Below are 15900 nucleotides of genomic sequence, written 5' to 3' on the forward strand. Positions count from 1 at the left end.
CATCAGGCTGTGGATGGCCCATCTGTCACACCTTCACTCTCTTTGCGTGTGGCTGTCTAGAGGGAATGCACAAGAGCCCTGCTGTTACCCAGCCAGAGGTGTATTCAGAGACAGACAGAAGGGACCAGATTATTAAAGTAAGAAAATGCTCACTTTCAAAAAGTGGCATTTTCAGAATTACAATTTAAAATCCGGCTTCACCATAAGTTGTGATTTAAATTGTGATTCCATAGACACCAATTGTGAGGATCCCATCTCTTACCAATTGGAAATTACACTTATAAAATGTAATAAGTCAACACCAAAGTTTCCTACAGGACAGAGAGGCCTTGCAGAAGTGAAAAATGAATTTAAGGGTTTTTCATTACTAGGACATGTAAAACTTAAAAGTACATGTTTTACTTTTGCAATAGAGTGCCCCCTGCCCTTGGGCTGCCTAGAGGCTAGCTTAAGGGTGACTTATATGTTTTAAAAGGAAGGTTTAGGCATGGCAAGAGGGTTAACTTGCGAGGTCAACATGGCAGTTTAAACTGCACAAACACGCTACTCAATGGCAGGCCTGATACATATTTAACGGGCTACTTAAGTGGGTGGCACAATCAGTGCTGCAGGCCCATTAATAGCATTTAAGTTACAGGCCTGGTGCATGGGTAGTGCACTTTACTAGGGCCTTATAAGTAAATTAAATATGACAATTTTGGTTAAGCCAGTGTTACACTTTTTTCAGCAGTGAGCACATGCACTTTACCACTGGTTAGAAGTCGTAAAGTGCCTAGAGTCCTAAAGTCAACAAAAACAAATTCATCAAAACAGGAGATCAAAAAACAAAGTTTGGGAATGACCCTGCCCATCACCCTGTTTATACCCAAGTTGGAGATCATTGAGGGAGTTATTTGCCTGGATACGAAGCAAGAATGGGAGGATCACAATGCTTATAATCACATTTTCTAAAAATGGAAAGGGCTGATAGGGTGGAATTAGTTTAGGTCACAGGGGGTCAACTGACATTTTTTTCAAGAAGGGAAACGCCTATCCAATTTTTAGTACCAATTAAAGTCACCAAATAAGATGCTGGATTTGGAAATCAAAAACTGTGACATGACGAGTTCCAGTCTTCAATGTAGGAGCTAATTTGATCAGAGGGTGGTATATGTCATTTATTCTATACATAGATACCTGATGAACAGAGATGTCCAGCAAAAGGCATTGGAAAGAATGTAAGTAAGCTGAAGAAAGACTCCTGCAGACCAATGAGTCCTTATGGATATCAGCTACTCTACCAACATACCTATCTGTGCTGTCACACATTAGGATGGAGTAGTGCGGTGGCAGAAGGAAGTCCAAGACATTGTTAGAAAAGTAATTAACGCAAGATTTATTCAGTCCTAGGTTGCCAAGTGCCCTTCATGGGCTATTTCAATCAACAGTCCCTACCAAAACATTTTTAATATCAAGTGTTAGCCCTTCTTTACATCAAAGTACCCCAAACGTAATCTTGTTCACTCTCCAAAAGTACTCCAAAGTAGCTATCACTCTTTCCAAATAATACACAGTGCCCACCCACCTGTTTGTTTCGTTATCCATGTTCTTTTCCAAAGCCATTCCACTCTCCTTTGCTGTTGCTCCCGAACAGCAGTCCTTGCAACAGTTGTCTTTACCAGCCACATTTTCCAGAACAAAATTATACTCTTGCAAACACACGTTGCAGTCCTCAGTAATACCTTAGCGAATCCAATTAGTGTCAGAGGAGTAGAGACAAGGAGTCATCTCTGTAGGATATTTCTAAGGTGAGAGCCTTCATTCTGTTATTTACTGCTAATTTTTGGCTCTTGCTCACCCAGCATCAGTTTCTTCTGATGAGGTTAGGGGAAATACACAGGTGCAGCTCGTAGGAGGGAAAAGGGGCAGGGCGGTGCATGGCGGGGAGAGTGGCTGGAGGGAACCCCCCCCAAAAAAACAATAATAGAATAAAATGTACCTTTTTCCCGTGCTGCTCCATCTGCTCCGCTCCTCGGCTGCAGGCACAGGCTCCCAGCCTGCACTGCGGCCAATCCAGACGCTGCTCAGAGCAGCGTCAGGATTGGCTGGGAGTGCCCAGCCAAGGCGCTCCGCGGCAGACTGGAAGACTCTGATGGTCTCTACAGCCCAGCAACTGTGTTGCTGGGTTGGACAGAGCCTACTGTGCATGCGTGTTTGGCCAGCCAAACATACATGGGCACTGAGGGGGAGTGCTGTGCACTCCCCCTCTGTCCCTATCACACCCATGGCCCGTCCACTTTTATAGTAAAAACATAATAAACTAAGTTTATTATGTTTTTACTATAAACGTTTGGCAGCTTCTGCTGCTGGCGGGCTGTGACGCTCCTCACGCCATAGCGGAGGAGCCGCCCATGTAAATACATTCACTTTTGAGTATCAATTTGAAATTGTGGCCCCAGCTATACAGGGAGTGCAGAATTATTAGGCAAGTTGTATTTTTGAGGATTAATTTTATTATTGAACAACAACCATGTTCTCAATGAACCCAAAAAACTCATTAATATCAAAACTGAATATTTTTGGAAGTAGTTTTTAGTTTGTTTTTAGTTTTAGCTATGTTAGGGGGATATCTGTGTGTGCAGGTGACTATCACTGTGCATAATTATTAGGCAACTTGACAAAAAAAAATATATACCCATTTCAATTATTTATCATTACCAGTGAAACCAATATAACATCTCAACATTCACAAATATAAATTTCTGACATTCAAAAACAAAACAAAAACAAATCAGTGACCAATATAGCCACCTTTCTTTGCAAGGACACTCAAAAGCCTGCCATCCATGGATTCGGTCAGTGTTTTGATCTGTTCACCATCAACATTGCGTGCAGCAGCAACCACAGCCTCCCAGACACTGTTCAGAGAGGTGTACTGTTTTCCCTCCTTGTAAATCTCACATTTGATGATGGACCACAGGTTCTCAATGGGGTTCAGATCAGGTGAACAAGGAGGCCATGTCATTAGATTTCCTTCTTTTATACCCTTTCTTGCCAGCCACGCTGTGGAGTACTTGGACGCGTGTGATGGAGCATTGTCCTGCATGAAAATCATGTTTTTCTTGAAGGATGCAGACTTCTTCCTGTACCACTGCTTGAAGAAGGTGTCTTCCAGGAACTGGCAGTAGGACTGGGAGTTGAGCTTGACTTCATCCTCAACCCGAAAAGGCCCCACAAGCTCATTTGATGATACCAGCCCAAACCAGTACTCTACCTCCACCTTGCTGGCGTCTGAGTCGGACTGGAGCTCTCTGCCCTTTACCAATCCAGCCACGGGCCCATCCATCTGGCCCATCAAGACTCACTCTCATTTCATCAGTCCATAAAACCTTAGAAAAATCAGTCTTGAGATATTTCTTGGCCCAGTCTTGACGTTTCAGCTTGTGTGTCTTGTTCAGTGGTGGTCGTCTTTCAGCCTTTCTTACCTTGGCCATGTCTCTGAGTATTGCACACCTTGTGCTTTTGGTCACTCCAGTGATGTTGCAGCTCTGAAATATGGCCAAACTGGTGGCAAGTGGCATCGTGGCAGCTGCACGCTTGACTTTTCTCAGTTCATGGGCAGTTATTTTGCGCCTTGGTTTTTCCACACACTTCTTGCGACCCTGTTGACTATTTTGAATGAAACGCTTGATTGTTCGATGATCACGCTTCAGAATCTTTGCAATTTTAAGAGTGCTGCATCCCTCTGCAAGATATCTCACTATTTTTGACTTTTCTGAGCCTGTCAAGTCCTTCTTTTGACCCATTTTGCCAAAGGAAAGGAAGTTGCCTAATAATTATGCACACCTGATATAGGGTGTTGATGTCATTAGACCACACCCCTTCTCATTACAGAGATGCACATCACCTAATATGCTTAATTGGTAGTAGGCTTTCGAGCCTATACAGCTTGGAGTAAGACAACATGCATAAAGAGGATGATGTGGTCAAAATACTCATTTGCCTAATAATTCTGCACTCCCTGTATGGGATAATCCTCTCTTACTGGTTATGGTTGTCTTAATTAATGCCTCAGGTGTAATGTATTCCCACACTGGTCCTGTAAACGCATGAAAGACCTTGCGTTTGGGACATTTTTGTAAGATCTCTCAGTCGGGTTTAGTATCATCTCTTCCTTGTCTGGCTGCTAAAGAATGTTAAGGAACAAACCTCTGGCTAGTTGTCTGCCTTCTCTGTATTCCATGGAAGTCAATACATTCTATTACAGTTGCATTTTAAGTGATTTTCCTCGTCCTCCAGGCTGTTCTTTAACATATTGATCTGGTTAATCATCTCTTTCGTATTTACAGCCTGACCTTTGGGCACAACCTCCAGGTGGCCTCCACCTCACAGACTGGAGTTTCTAGAGTTACAATGTTCTTAGCTAAGTTGCACCAGCTTGCATGAGGTCTGCCTTAACAGTACTGACCTGCAGTTTTATTTCCCTTGTAGATGGTTGAGATCTCTTTTTGATGTAGAAGCACCAAGTGGTTTGATGCTATTTTACTGTGATTTGTCGAATTTCTTCAGTGCTTTTCATGGATTTAACTTGTCGAAGGGGGGCTTTCATATGGCAATCACTGTTAGTTTCTGATCTCCTGCACCGGTCTTTCTTGAGAGGTTGTATGCCAAGAACTTTGATAACAAAAGTATTGTCTGACATAAATGTCATGGCCTAAATATTGTTTAGAAAATATAGCTCCATTGGCTACTGATTTTCTAATATTAAAATCAGTAGGGCAACATCTTTGTAAATGAAATGTAGGGTGTAATATTTTGTCAGACAATAGGCCTGAGTATTTAGCTGTGTGGATTAGTTCCACTGCATTTCCTGTGGTATAGATTCTGGTAATGGAGCACTGCAAGAAACTTTATTCACACATTTTTGGGTTAACGTTGGCTATGCCTACAACGTTGTCCCCGGTGGGCATTGATTATTCTGGTTGGGTGTTTCGTCTCGTGATTATGGAAGATGAAATGCAGAAAGTCATTTTAAAATTCACATAAATCTTAAGGCTAAGGCTAAAATGTCTTTAACCTGCGTGACTTCAGTATTTTTCATCTCTGGCAAAAGACTTGGGAGTCTTTGTTTATTAGCATCTAAGATTGTGCTTATTGAAAGCTCAGTTTCTTTTGGCAAGCAGTGTTGAGAGAAGGCCTTTGGCTTTTTTTTTTATATCCCGTTTTAAGGCAAGGATGCAACCGCGCTGTCTGTCCTACAAAGCCAGCCAACCTGTTGGTAGTGATCAGATGGCTATTCACCTGAGTACTTATACATCACAAGGCCAAGGCTCATAGTCTATTTTTGTAACAAAGCGCAAGATGCGGCAGCAGCGCTGTTTTATTTACTTTTGTTCCTAAAATGGGTGGAGTTGTTTTTTCTGCCCATTACCTATATGACTATGGCTGCTAATTCGTGAGTGCTTTATTTTACTGAAGTGTTGGGAAGATCTCAGGTAGAACTCCACCCTCCTCCCCAGCATTAGTTGACCAACTTATGGTGTCTGTTTTTGTGTGACCTAAGACATGCAATGTGAGCTTGAAGGTTTTCAGACCTTCGGTTGGGGAAAGTTCCTCCCTTCTGTTTGAAACTTCACAAACTCATGATGAATGTGTTAACGAAGGAACTCTGGAGCAGAGAGGTCACATGCAACTCCGACTATGGATAACCCAGGAGCTCCAATATTCAGTCTGACCAGCCAAATAAGGAGTCTTTCTTACCAAGGAAGAAGCAGCAGAACATTCAGGACTATTTTACTCCTTTGAACAGAATTAAAAAAAACACCAGGTCTGAGTAGATCATCAAGAAGTTGTACATTTACCCCAGTTCAATCGCCACCTCAAGATCTGGTCCCTGATTGTTCGCTGTCTTAAGTCTTCATCTAGAGAGAGAGAGAAATTGTAAATAAGGAGCACCCTTTGGAAAATGCACTTTGATATACTACACCTTTGATTGGCTTGTTGCCACTCTTTAATGCTTCTCATGCTTAAGAAGACTTTAGGGCTAGTTGCCTAATTGAAGAGCCTGTCTCTCTTGATCATGACGACTTAACAGCCACGGATGAACTTTTATTAAAATACCCTTCTATAGTGGAATGTAGGGCCTCTTTTATTCACACATCAGGGTTGGAGGAAACTACTCATGAACCTCTCACACCAGAAGGTCCAGTTTCTTCCATGATGAAAGCAATGTCCTATGTGCTATCTTCAATCTTAAAATTAAACAACAAACAACTCATAGTACAAGAGCAACCAATGTCAACTCTTTCTCTTGTTTTAAGGCCCTAACTGCAGATGTAGTTCAGAAGGTTTGTAATGAGATCCCGAATGAGTTGACATTTTACCAAGCATGGATTGGATAGTTGTTCCACCTAAGGGCAACTATGATTGAAACAGTTACCCTTTCTCAATAAGATCACATTCATGTTGTACAATAATTGTGACTGACAGGCTTCTCTGTATTGATTAGGACATATTTATGATTTCTTCCCTTTATTCTCTGTTTAATTTCACTCACGCTCAGTCCGATTTGAGCACTTCCTTTTTCCTATGTTTTCTGTCTGGTGCAACCATTTGCAAACATTTAAAAAAATAACTTATTCATATTGTTAAATTTACATATATAAAACAAATCCATGCATCTACTTCCTTGTGTGTGATAAGTAGTGATAGTCATATATGCATTATGCAATATTGCTAAAAATATCTTACCCCCTACTTCAAAGTGGAGGAGTTGGGTTTTGTTAATTAGGAGTAGAATAAGCTGATTGATTTAGACTTGTCCTTTGTACTGGTCTTTCCGATTGGACCACTGTGGTTATGTGTCACAAGCTACTCAGGTCCCTCGGGCTATAGTTGGGTTACCCCATTGTTATGTAATGGCTATTCAGATCGCCAGCAGAACTATAACATCTAAATATGATGGGCAAAAGACTATCGCTGTGTCAGAATTTTCTGGTCTTTGCCTGATGCGGTTTGGCAGTGCGACCACCAACATCTAAATCAGGCCCGCAGTCTTGTCATGCTAATGAAGCTCCTTTGGTTCTCTGTTCTCGCTTTGAGAAGGAGATCTCGTCATAACAGGGTGATTAGATTCCTGCTAATAATTTCTTTGTTTATAAAGAAAATCATGTTTTGAATTTGACAACAAAGCATTTTGTGCCATCATCTGTCTGCATACAAAGGAACTTGGATTTACTAAATGACCGAGCTAAGCGTATGAATCACTCTGCAGATTATCAGTCTAAGCCTTTTATTATTCCATCAGACCCTTTCCCTTTGTTTGAAGAGGATATTGTTTTGAATAGACATAATATTTCAAAATTGTTTTATAACATTTACGATCTTAGACTCATCTCCTCTAGTGATGTTGATTGTGTTAACATTTCTTCAAGGTGCATAAAAATGTGTTCAAGGCACACAAATGGTCAGGTTCATCATGAATTTACTGTTTTCATTTTACCAAATATAGATGTAGAACAAATCTTAAAATTTAGAGAAGAACTGAACCTGATGTTAAGATTAACACTTGGTCACCTTGTTGTTAGAATATTGCTGGCCTAAAAAATCTATTTGCATTTCCTAATTTTATTTCTTTTTTTAATCATACATTGTGATATGTTTGCAGGAAATATGGTCTTGTAAAGAGTATGAAATTAAAGCCTTTAAGGTCTTTTCAGTCCCTGTGATTCCCACACTAAAGGGACATGCTGAAGGGGGTATTTGTACTTTATTGAAATCAGCTATGGGATGACAATCTACTAGACTAATTTTCTCCTTGAATTTTGCAATTATGGTTTACTGTTCTGTTTTAGGTATTCAGGATTGTTTAGTGAATTATTTTATCTGTAATGTCTATGTTTCACCATCTTGTCATCCTGAGAAGGATTTGTTAATTCTTCAAATAGCCATCTCAAAACCAGATAATTTCTTACCCAAAACCACTTTACTAATTGTTGGGAACTTTAGTACCAAAATCTCAACTCTTCTTTTCTTTACCAGAAGCATCGATTTTCTAATCTTGATTCACTTTGGGACCTTGCTGATTCAGTACTCCAGTACTCCTGATTAAAGGGCGGACAAAAATAATGGTTAATCTCAAAGTAAATTTTTTATGAGGGGGCCAAATTAGAAATAGTGCAAGTGCAAAATCATCTCAGGACTATATCTCAAACAACCCTTCATGGTCTAACCATGTCAAGGGTAAAATCTTAAGAGCCACTGCAATTGGGTTTGGCTTAATGACATTTTTTTAACTTGGTGGGGGTAGAGACATTTCATTATTATCAAAAGTGTATGTCTCAAAAATCCCTTCCGTAATACAATATGCAACAGAGGCTCACTCAATATCTGCTTTGAAAACTTACACTGGCATTGCTTCTAAACTTTGGAAATATCACTTAGGTTTGGGATAATCATCCACAGTAGAACTGATTTGCTTGGCATTGGTGTTAACTAGTATTAACTATAGGGCCATTGGTTAAATTCTCAGATACGCCTATGAGCTCTTTAGTAGATGTGAAGATGCTATTAAAAAAGTCATTTGGAGAGTATTTGTGGACTATTTTGAAAGGCCGTTTACCATTACTAAATTATTTTGGTACTTGGTGGCTCAATTACACATCTCAAAAGATTATGAGCCTGATTCCGAGTTTGGAGGTCGGTGTTACGTGCTATACAGGCAGGACCACCGACCGCCAAGCTAAAAAGGCAGACCGCCAGTGGTGTGGCGGCCTGGATATGGGTGGTCCGACCTCCAGTGCCGTCAGCACCAGGGCCATGCATTGAGCAAATTACAATCACACAGTTGGTGTGGCGGTCCCCTCATGGTGGTCAGCCAAGTAACAGACAACTGCACATTGGATTAATTAAAAAACGACACAGCTCACACACATTGGCCAAGTGGACACACCTGCAAAGGACACTTTAAAACACACCCATTCATAGACTACAATCCTTTGTATTTCCACTGGAAGACAATGAAGCCCGAGCACCCTTTTTTGTAGAGTACTTAGTTTAGGCACCCCTTTTTTCACCATCCCACAGAGCACCCTGCACACCCTTTTGTCTATTCACAACCTATTGCACTTGCCCTGTTAAGTAAGTACCTGTCACCCTTTCTCTTTTTTCCACCATGTCATGTACAAAAAATACCAGTTTTTCTGAAGACGAGTTAAGAGTCATTGTTGGACCTGGCCCTTTTTAGAGGGTCATCCCCAAACATTTTGCCCCCTTCCTCCTATTTTCTCTGCTAACCAGTGCTGAAGGGCATATATGTTCTCTGTATACATTTTATTGGTGATTGGTTTATCCATGAATGGCATATTTGATTTGCCAGTAAGTTCCTAGTAAAGTGCACTATGTGTGCCTAGGGCCTGTAAATCAAATGCTACTAGTGGGTCTGCAGCACTGATTGTGCCACCTACATGAGAAGTCCTGTAAACATGTCTCAGGCCTGCCACTGCAATGCCTGTGTGTACAGTTTTGTACTGCCAGTTCGACCTGGCAAGTTTACCCACTTGCCAGGTCCAAGGTAGACCCATGGGCTGGGTGCAGTGTATTTAAAATGTAGGACATATACTGGTGTGTTTTACATGTCCTGATAGTGAAATCCTGCCAAATTAGTTTTTCACTATTGCAAGGCCTGTCTCTCCCATAGGTTAACACGAGGAATGCCTTTAAATCTTTTTTAAGCCCTGTTGCTTCAACATCCACCACTGCCAGTAATTACCCTAATCTTTAAGGACCCCCTTTGTATGTTACACATTCACTCTGGACTGATCCTGAACCGCCTACCATTTCCAATGGTAGGAGTATTCTGGACTTTGGACTCCCAATGTTTGGCATCTACTCCAATGATTTCATTCACCATGACTGACCCCTTCACATTTGAATTTTTGTTGAGTCATGTCACGTATATTTTCTGTTAGCCATAGCTGCACAATACAATCACCCCTCACTGACTCATTGTCTGCTGATTTTTATTTTTATATTTAGCCATATAGATATGTCAGACTGTAGGAAGTTGGCTCTGTATGCACTATTTCAAAGTAAGGAATAGTATGCACAGAGTCCAAGGGTTCCCCTTAGAGGTAAGATAGTGGCAAAAAGAGATAATACTAATGCTCTATTTTGTGGTAGTGTGGTCGAGCAGTAGGCTTATCAAAGGAGGGTGTGTTAAGCATTTGTTGTACATACACACAGGCAATAAATGAGGAACACACACTCAGAGACAATTCCAGGCCAATAGGTTTTTGTATAGAAAAACATATTTTCTTAGTTTATTTTAAGAACCACAGGTTCAAATTCTGCATGTAATATCTCATTTGAAAGGTTTTGCAGGTAAGTACTTTAGGAACTTTGAATAATCACAATAGCATATATACTTTTTACATAAAACACATATAGCTATTTTAAAAGTGGACACAGTGCAATTTTCACAGTTCCTGGGGGAGGTAAAGTAATGTTAGTTCTTGCAGGTAAGTAAACCACCTACGGGGTTCAAATTGGGGTTCAAGGTAGCCCACCGTTGGGGGTTCAGAGCAACCCCAAAGTCACCACAACAGCAGCTCAGGGCCGGTCAGGTGCAGAGGTCAAAGAGGTGCCCGAAACACATAGGCTTCAATGGAGAAGGGGGTGCCCCGGTTCCAGTCTGCCAGCAGGTAAATACCAGCGTCTTCGGAAGGCAGACCAGGGGGGTTTTGTAGGGCACCGGGGGGGACACAAGTCAGCACAAAAAGTACACCCTCAGCAGCGCGGGGGCAGCCGGGTGCAGTGTGCAAACATGCGTCGGGTTTGTAATAGGAATCAATGGGAGACCAAGGGGTCTCTTCAGTGTTGCAGGCAGGCAAGGGGGGGGGCTCCTCGGGGTAGCCACCACCTGGGCAAGGGAGAGGGCCTCCTGGGGGTCGCTCCTGCACTGGAGTTCCGATCCTTCAGGTCCTGGGGGCTGCGGGTGCAGGGTCTTTTCCAGGCGTCGGGATTTCAGAGTCAGGCAGTCGCGGTCAGGGGGAACCTCGGGATTCCCTCTGCAGGCGTCACTGTGGGGGCTCAGGGGGGACAACTTTGGTTACTCACAGTCTTGGAGTTGTCTGGGGGTCCTCCCTGTAGCGTTGTTTCTTCACCAGTCGAGTCGGGGTCGCCGGGTGCAGTGTTGCAAGTCTCACGCTTCTTGCGGGGATTGCAGGGGTCTTTAAATCTGCTCCTCTGGAAAAAAAGTTGCAGTCTTTGTTGAACAGGGCTGCTGTTCTCAGGAGTTTCTTGGTCTCTTGGAAGCAGGGCAGTCCTCTGAGGATTCAGAGGTCGCTGGTCCTGGGGAAAGCGTCGCTGGAGCAGTTTTCTTCCGAAGGAGGGAGACAGGCCGGTAGGGCTGGAGCCAAAGCAGTTGGTGTCTTCTTCTTCTCTGCAGGGTTTTTCAGCTCAGCAGTCCTCTTCTTCTGTAAGTTGCAGGAATCTAAATTCTTAGGTTCAGGGAAGCCCTTAAATACTAAATTTAAGGGCGTGTTTAGGTCTGGGGGGTTAGTAGCCAATGGCTACTAGCCCTGAGGGTGGGTACACCCTCTTTGTGCCACCTCCCAAGGGGAGGGGGTCACATTCCTATCCCTATTGGGGGAATCCTCCATCTGCAAGATGGAGGATTTCTAAAAGTTATAGGACACCTTAGGGGCTGTCCGGACTGGCCAGTGACTCCTCCTTGTTATTCTCATTATTTCCTCCGGCCTTGCCGCCAAAAGTGGGTCCGTGACCGGAGGGGGCGGGCAACTCCACTAGCTGGAGTGCCCTGTGGTGCTGGAACAAAGGGGGTGAGCCTTTGAGGCTCACCGCCAGGTGTTACAGCTCCTGCCTGGAGGAGGTGTTATCATCTCCACCCAGTGCAGGCTTTGTTACTGGCCTCAGAGTGACAAAGGCACTCTCCCCATGGGGCCAGCAACATGTCTCGAGTGTGGCAGGCTGCTAAAACCAGTCAGCCTACACAGGTAGTTGGTTAGGGTTTCAGGGGGCACCTCTAAGGCGCCCTCTGGGGTGTATTTTACAATAAAATGTACACTGGCATCAGTGTGCATTTATTGTGCTGAGAAGTTTGATACCAAACTTCCCAGTTTTCAGTGTAGCCATTATGGTGCTGTGGAGTTTGTGTTTGACAAACTCCCAGACCATATACTTTTATGGCTACCCTGCACTTACAATGTCTAAGGTTTGGCTTAGACACCGTAGGGGCACAGTGCTCATGCACTGGTGCCCTCACCTATGGTATAGTGCACCCTGCCTTAGGGCTGTAAGGCCTGCTAGAGGGGTGACTTATCTATACTACATAGGCAGTGTGAGGTTGGCATGGCACCCTGAGGGGAGTGCCATGTCGACTTACTCGTTTTGTCCTCACCAGCACACACAAGCTGGCAAGCAGTGTGTCTGTGCTGAGTGAGGGGTCCCCAGGGTGGCATAAGATATGCTACAGCCCTTAGAGACCTTCCCTGGCATCAGGGCCCTTGGTACCAGGGGTACCAGTTACACGGGACGTACCTGGATGCCAGGGTGTGCCAATTGTGGATACAAAAGTACAGGTTAGGGAAAGAACACTGGTGCTGGGGCCTGGTTAGCAGGCCTCAGCACACTTTCAATTCAAAACATAGCATCAGCAAAGGCAAAAAGTCAGGGGGTAACCATGCCAAGGAGGCATTTCCTTACACAGACCATGTGAACCATACAATGAAGATCAAAGGTACTTGTTCAAGATGGGATATGTTGCATGTACACAGTGTAAAGATCAGTATTACAACCCTCTCATGCAAACACATACATACAAGTGTCTGCGCAAGCTAAAAAATGTATTGCAGTGTTCAGCACATAGTCTGTCAATATGTCTGAACTTTTGGAAATCATGAATGATTGGCTCATACAGAATAAATGAACATATTGACAGGTACAGACTCCCAGACCACAGAAGGAAGAGATTTGTCAGACATTATCATGTAGAATAGGCAAACGATGTGGTTTATGTAATCAGCTTGAGCCTTAGCTCATACCACACCAAAGTAATTCAACATCACATAGTCCAAGATACAGACAGATGGCAATGGAAAAGTCCCTGATCACAGAGCCATCATAATCCAATGCCCATGCATCTGGTTGTATGACACAGACATATGTCAGTGTTGTGGCACAGGCACTGTAGCCTTCATCATTGATGAATCTCATCTACAGCTACATACAGGTCATACAAAAAGAGTGTTTAGCCAATGTGAAGGAAAAATAACGTGGTCATAAGCTAGGAATACATATTTTATGACCACATGATGGCACACATGATGCATCAGGCCCACCACAGCACACAAAACAAGTCCAATGGGCATGTCTGACCTTTTACCCAAACACACTGCAAGCTTTTTTGGCACGGGTCTCATACACCCAAACTCTGTGACCTAGATTACCTGGAACAATCCATGTCCACTTTGTATGTCAGAACAGCATCACATACCTGCCAATGTCACAACTGTGAAATGCCCACATGAAGTTACTATGGTGAAGGTACCTGTACAATGAACAAAACAAGGAGAATAGACTTGAAACTATACATATGACAGAAGTCGCATAGCAAGATTCTGGGAAACAAAGTGCATTGTAAGGAAACTGACACAAAAAAGCAACATCATCAAGGTGGGGATGTGTCAAAAGCTATCTATCAAGCAGACTTTTGCTGATTATCCAAAACACTCAACTCCACACATTCTCACATCTACTGTTCATTGTACAGTCACAGTCATGACATCACATGACATACTTACACCCACGAAAAGTAGCTGTAGATAAGTTCTTCTCACAAGTCAGCTCCTTCCTCTTCACCACTGTCATCCTCAGTTGGTATTTCAGGATTCTCACCAGGTGGCACTGCAGGAATGCCCTCTTCTGGGTTTTAATGGGACATTCCTCCACAGGGCGATGTTGTGGAGCCTGCAGCATGCCATAGTGATCTGACACACTTTCTCTGGTGAGTAAAGGAGGGCTCCACCAGTCCTGTCTAGACACCAAAGTCTGGCCTTTAGAAGCCCAAAAGCCCACTCCCCTGCCCGCTGTGTTCTTCCGTGGGCCTCACTGAAGCGGACTTTGCCTGGCGCAGTTGGATTCCTCAGCAGTGTCAACAACCAAGGACAGTTTGGATATGCTGAGTCTCCTGTTAAGGAATGGGACATAAGTGAAACAATGAGTCATTCACTTCATGATTATAGCATTGCTCACACACAATCAGGACAGACGTGACTTACCAACCAGCCAGGCCCTTTCTGGTATGTATGGTGCTGTTCCGCATTGTGAAGGAATCATGGGTTGATCAAGGATAACGGGCACACACATTTGAGAAGTAGAGATCCGCGAAACATAAAACTTGAACATTGATGGAATGGATTTTTTTTTCTGTTGCAATAGACTTGTTTAGTGGCCTGCGGTGGCACCAAGCCAACATGTGTGCCATCAATTGCCCCCACCACATGTGGGAGGCAGGCGAAACCATAAAAGTCAGTGGATGGTAGAAAAGAGGTTGTCGCATCCTCCCTTTCCCAGGCTACCTATGTGTGACAAGTCATGACATTAGTCAGTGTGTCAACAGCAACATACATGATGCATGCCAACAGTACCACGTGACAAAGTATTTCTAACTGGATAGGCATGACACACAGTACACATCCCAGCTGGCAAGTACAAAAGGGTCACATGTGACCCCCAGGGTGGTCAACTCATGTGTCCACAGCATGGATTCAGGCGAAACCCAACTATCTGCTACACAATTGCCCCTCAAAATGTGAATATATTTTCCTACCACAAAAATGCTGTAGGCGGTAGTAGACTGTTCACCGCCGTCTTATGCCATCTGTGCCCTGCAACACACTACACTGGTGATTGTATAGTAGGACCTACATAACAAGGCTGATTAAGGATGTTTGTGATGATACAACACTTATATTGTAGGTGTGACGCAGTTTACGAAGCTATATACTGTATTTCAGACCGCCAAAGTGGCGGATGCCTGACCTGCTCCACTGGACATTAGGAACTGCCCCTGACCGCCGGTGGAAGTAGTCTGACACAGCCATAGGCTAATGTTGCTGCCTGTAGTTGCCTGTAGCAATCGCGGTCGAAAGGCTGCGTCTGTCAGCGGTGATTATCGCATATGTGGCGGATGTGACCACCATGTAGTGCAAAATCAGTCACTTGACTTCTGACATTGCTACCCTCAACAGCTCCACTACATGAGCTGCTGTGTGCCGCCTCTGGGAGTAATCATGTCACATCCAGCAGGTGATAGGGCCCCTGCCTTCTCTCCAGAGGAGCTGCTGAGGTTTGTGATTGAGGTCCTTCCCCCCGTATGGACAGTTCTATGGCTCACCAGAGCAGCAGGTACGTACCTCATGTGCACAATTGACTTTTCCTCCTCACAGGATACATTGTTCCTTCTGTGTGTCTGTTGTAGCAGTCTGTGTGGCATCAATGGGATGCACATGGTTCAGGTATTGGTGACCAGTACTATATGTTGTGTTCTTTCGCATTGTGTTGAGTGATGTATTTTGGGGTCCTAGATCCTCCTTGTGTTGGATGCACCTAATTGACAAGGAGACTTTTACTGCCATCCAATTACATTTCTTTGTATATGATTGTTATAAATGTTAGACAACATGTATTTGCATGACAGCATGAGCTGTGTATGCATCTTGTCTGAGCCATTTGAGGATCTTGTAAGCAATGTGTATAGTGCCACACATCTTTCAACCCACATCTGGCCTTGCCTGTTGTCTCGAAAGGCATATCATGACTCGCTTTACCCTTCAGTTTGCCACACAAACCACAAGCCACATTGATGATGGCCACATGATGTACTGCCATGCATGGAAGTGA

The sequence above is a fragment of the Pleurodeles waltl genome, chromosome 8, assembly GCF_031143425.1.
Source record: "Pleurodeles waltl isolate 20211129_DDA chromosome 8, aPleWal1.hap1.20221129, whole genome shotgun sequence".
Taxonomy (NCBI): Eukaryota; Metazoa; Chordata; class Amphibia; order Caudata; family Salamandridae; genus Pleurodeles; species Pleurodeles waltl.